This window comes from Sinocyclocheilus rhinocerous, unplaced genomic scaffold (genome assembly GCF_001515625.1).
Source record: "Sinocyclocheilus rhinocerous isolate Xijiao unplaced genomic scaffold, SAMN03320098_v1.1 scaffold374, whole genome shotgun sequence".
In the NCBI taxonomy this organism is placed as follows: domain Eukaryota; kingdom Metazoa; phylum Chordata; class Actinopteri; order Cypriniformes; family Cyprinidae; genus Sinocyclocheilus; species Sinocyclocheilus rhinocerous.
In genome coordinates, this window is record NW_015628519.1 from 253,088 (window position 1) to 258,071 (window position 4,984).

Below are 4,984 nucleotides of genomic sequence, written 5' to 3' on the forward strand. Positions count from 1 at the left end.
TGTCAAAATGCCCGTTTTGGCGAGTATCCAGTTAAACACAGTCAGTTTTGGAACGTTAAATTGTTGAGAGAGAACGCATGTTGTGTAACAGTATATTGGGTCCGTGGATAAACTCTTAAAGGGACCGCAGTCCAATATTTATGCTGCTGTGTCATGTTCATCAAAGAACAAAAGACAAAGAAAATCATTTTCTGCTCTTGACTGAATACGTTTTATAATTTTAATGGTAAGCATTAATCTGTATTTAATTTTTACAATGAAGACTACAGAAATTAAAGCAATCAAATGTAAAATAACACTGGATGTGTTATTTTAAATTTGATTACTTTAATTTCTGTAGTATTTCTTACCTGAATAAAAACTTACTTAACCTGAAAAACTTAGTTTCATAGCTCTCTTTATTCTATTGCATTTATTTGTGCTGTTGTTTGCAATTTTTTTATTTGATCTTATTTTATTACTGACCTTTTACTTATGTTTTTTTATGAAAATAAAACTTTGCGTTGAAGAAAAGTAGATTTTTGTTTGTATATGCTGTCAATTATAGTTCTTAGAAAGAAAATCGGAATCGGCAAAAATCGGTATCGGCAGATCACACTAACAAAAAATCGGAAATTGCAATTGGTGCATCTCTAATAATAACTAAAACATTTAACACAGGACTAAGACTAAGGCTAATTTAAAAGACTAAGATTAAATTTAAAAATGGCTGACAAAATTAACACCTAACCCTAACCTCAAACGCACACCATTGGTTGAGACAGTGTTGCTTAAATCTACAAATAGCTTGCTTGTAGTTGTTCTATATTTATATAATTACATATATAAATTTATATAATATTAACCTAGAAAAGGAGGTATTTTTAAATTGAAAGAAATACATGAAAAATTACACACTCAGCAACAGATGTCTCATTAAATCATTAATTGGTCAAATCATTAAATCATTAATTAAAGTTAATCTGTGCTTAGCGATTTTTTTTTCTAACGAATCTCATATTATTAAGATAATATATTATGAGGTAATATTGAGAATTTTGCCATCAAAAATGCTGTAACCAGAAAGTTAGGCTGGCCGCACACTAGACGATTTTAAGGCCGATTTTAAGCCCAATTTGCATCCCCGAATGATCGGGAGGTTGGGGGGTGTGGCCTGATTCGCGGCTTGTCGCAAACAATTTTTTGTCCAAAAAAATCCTTTACTGTGTTATTACGATTATTTATCTGCTCCCGATCGAGACGGAGCGTCCCCGAACTCAAATCGTAAGTATAAAACATGTTTGATATTTACACTCTTGATCGGGCTGCCTCTGACGTGATACCCACGATAGCCAATGAGAGCGAGCAAGCGTCACTTACCGGATGTTGCCTGCTTCTATAGCTGAAACTTGGCAGCCACAAACATGAAAGCAGAGAACATCACCCATATTCTTTTTTATACTTTGTTTTTCACTGTGAAACAGAACGCACGCCAGGAGAGCCAGCTGACAACGTTGATTGTCCTCTATTTGTTTTTCTTCTCTAGTCACGTTTCATCATACGAGCGTCCGTAAGATCTCATGTCACTGTGAAATCGTTCTTACAATCAACAAGTGTGTGGTCTCGCGGTCTGGTCGAATCGTTTAGTGTGTGTGTTCAGAGGATTATAAGGCTAAACATCGGTTGAACTGCCTTCATGTGTGTGTGTCTCCCATGGCTTTAAAATTATGGCTTTAGATTTGAAAATCGTCTAGTGTGCGGCCAGCCTTAATTCACTGTGGGTTGTGTTACCTTGTGAGGATTTGTTTGTTTTGAGGATGATGGAACATTATACACTATATGTGCATGTTGACATCTGGCTAGGCTATTGTCAGGTGAATTTGCACCAAAGAATAAGTCATGTTTGATCGGACGCACAGCCATTGACATCAATAACATGACATATATGCAGCATTTTCTCCTTCCTTTAACTAAGTCTTTAAAGCCTAGTTAATTTGCTAACATACAGTTAGTTGCATTTTGAAATAATTAAAAAAAATATTTTGCCCAATAATAAAAATTGTCATTTACTCACCCTCAAATTTGTATGATTTTGTTTGCTCTATATTCATTGTTTTTGAATCTTTGCTAAATTCCCTCTGCCACAGCTCTCACATCTCATTCAGCTTTGTGCAGATCCAAGATGCATTTCACCACATTTCTGAAAAACATTCTCTTTTTTTTGTTCCACAGAAAGATGAAAATAACACATCTTGAACATGAGAGTGAGTAAATGACAAAATTTTCATTTTGCATGAACTGTCATGTTAAGATTATAAATGGTTTAATGATTTAATTTTCTTAATTTTGGCAATATAATTTTATAAATTATAATTTAACTAAATAGGTTTTACAGTGTGTCTTTGAAGGCAGTGATGTAACCCTTATCTTATTCAGTCATTTGATACAGGTCTTTGAACAAGAGTATCGGATAAAGATGAATCAATTCACTCACTCTCATCAGCTCAGGGTTTATCAGAAAAGTGCTTAAATGTAAATATAAATATTTGTATGAGCCTCTTTGACAGTTATACAATATATGCCTTCTATTTCAGCTGAAACGTGTTCACATGAATTCAGGTTTTATGCACTGTTTTTAAAAGGTTTATGAGGATTACTTTGTGTCTTCCTGTTGTTTGACAAGTTTGAATTTAGTCCTATGATCAGTGACACACAGCATGAATATTCATATCAATCTAAATACCCGAGGAAGTAATTAAAGCCTGTTTTGTTTCTTTCTATAGTAACAGAATCAGTTCAGTGCAAATTTGGAGTTTTGATGCAAACCCTCTTGTTAATGCAACAGGGTGTTAATTTTACACAGACCTACTGTAAATTATAAGTCTAAATTGAAAAGGAGTGATGCACAGAGATTTGAATGTGAGAGAAGGGGGGAAAGTATTGAAAACTGCAGACAACCGAAACTTTCTTTTGTTCTCAGCACTCAATTTTAAGCTCATCTGACAGATGCAGACCAAATGTAAACCTTTCGCATCTTTGTATTTAGACTACTTTAGTGCGCTCTTGAATCTATTACACATCGATCCTTGGAAATTCTACAGTATGCAACCTCCCAAATGCACACACATAAAAGACAAGCAAATGCAAATTTAGTTTTTCTTTAATTAGAGCACAAGGCCTGAGGCACAGGGCCTATCACAAGGCACAGAGTGAATTATCAAAGGTTTACATTACCTGGGGACAGGACCCTAATTGCAGTACGTCCAAACACCTTGGTAAAAACATATCCTAGAGAAAAGGCGGAAGAAAAAAGCAATGGAACAACATTCAAAGGAATAGCCTTTGACCAAAGCTTTCAGACTAACTCAGAGGCCAAGCTTTGAGTCAGAAAATAAAGGAGGAAAAACAAGAACTGAAAACAAAACACATCCCGACCTCTGCAGACACATTCAGAGTGGTGAAAAATCAAAGAATCTGTTTCAAATCGCTCATTAGACTGCTGTCGCTGCAGTGTTAGACGTCATCCTCTCCAAGACCAGTCAACTGAATCTGTTCAAACGAATGTGGCTGTAATAAACAATACATGAAGTACAGATCAGAACAGAGGCCTTGGGGTTTCACTGCTTTTCTGCTCTGTTCCTCCAAGAAACAAAAAGGTTTTCTGGGCACAAACTGATGATGGTATATGATGCTAAAGTATGGTATTATGGCTGGTTTTAAAACTCCAGGCATTTGTCACCTTTCACTGTGGAGGCAAAAGTGAATTGAATAATATAGCAGCAGACTCGAGAAAAAAAAAAAAAGAGTCATTCTAGGTTGTTTTCTCCGCTAATGGTAATTTAATGTGTGTCATACAGTATGAGCCATTCAGTCATCATATCATGTGCTATAAAGATGATGTCTTCAAGTTAGCTGTAGAGTCGATCACCTCCTGCTTCATTTTTTTCCCCTCAATGGTAGACCTCGGCAGCTCTCACTCTTGTGCTTTCACTCTCTTCAGGCCCTTTACGGATTTCCCCCACGTCTGTGGGCAGAAATAGGCGTTTATCTCAACGGGGTGCATGCATTAAGGAGAGCTAAACAGCTTTGACATGCCTGTGTCACTGACTTTCAAACCGCTTTTCAGGGGTCGCACTGCATGTGTAAAGTGATTTTTCTTTGTCTTACAAGATCAAACGTACAGTATGTTTGCAATTGCATGTGCATATTTTATATAGGCCAGCAGAAGACATTAACAAATGTGTTCCCCCATGCTGATTACTGTAACAGCATGTGGCGTGCTACAATGAGCTCCTGGTGAAAATGAGTGAAATAATATGACAAGAATCAAAGAGTTGAAGAGTTAAAATAAAAGATAGATTACAATAGCAGCATGAGTGCAATCAACATATAACTTTTAATATATCAAAGTAAATTTCTACTGCAAATCTTTGTATATCAGAGACAGGTGACTGGTTCCAATTTGTGTTGTTCCACTGGACAACATGAAAGTGTGTCTCTAATGAAGGCAAGACATTTAGTTTATTTCAATAACTAACTTTTATATAGTCATTAGAAAATTATTTGTATTACGTGGAAAATATTTGTTTTGTTAAAAAAACATTAATTTTTCTGCATCTTGTATGTACTTTACATATATTTTAAAATATGTATTTTACATAAATATGTAAAATATATTTTTTCTTTCCCCACAGACCCCCAAAACACCACTGTTCCTCTGCAGACCCAACTTTTAAAAACCCTGATCCAGAAAATAATGCCACTCTAACATGTAGCCTCTTCCAAGGTTCGTTACTGACTAGAGGGAAGTGTAATGATTTGGAATGAAATGTATTTGTTTTGGTTTTTTGTTTTTATTTTATTTTTTATTTTACTTTTTTGTGCAGGTAATGAAATGTATTTGTTTTGGTTTTTGGTTTTTATTTTATTTTTTATTTTACTTTTTTGTGCAGGTACACCGACTAAATGGGGACTATATGTGTTAATCAAACTGGATATATATATA

At 35.0% G+C, this 4,984-nt stretch overlaps 1 long non-coding RNA gene across 1 annotated transcript in view; it reads right to left on the bottom strand.

Annotated features, from left to right (window-relative positions):
* Positions 1-3,931: 3,931 nt before the first annotated feature.
* Positions 3,932-4,984, bottom strand: part of LOC107737883 (uncharacterized) — a 5,019-nt gene continuing 3,966 nt past the window's right edge. Inside the window, exon 3 of the long non-coding RNA XR_001639839.1 lies at positions 3,932-4,003. This is a non-coding gene — a long non-coding RNA (uncharacterized LOC107737883). The remainder of the gene's footprint in view (positions 4,004-4,984) is intronic.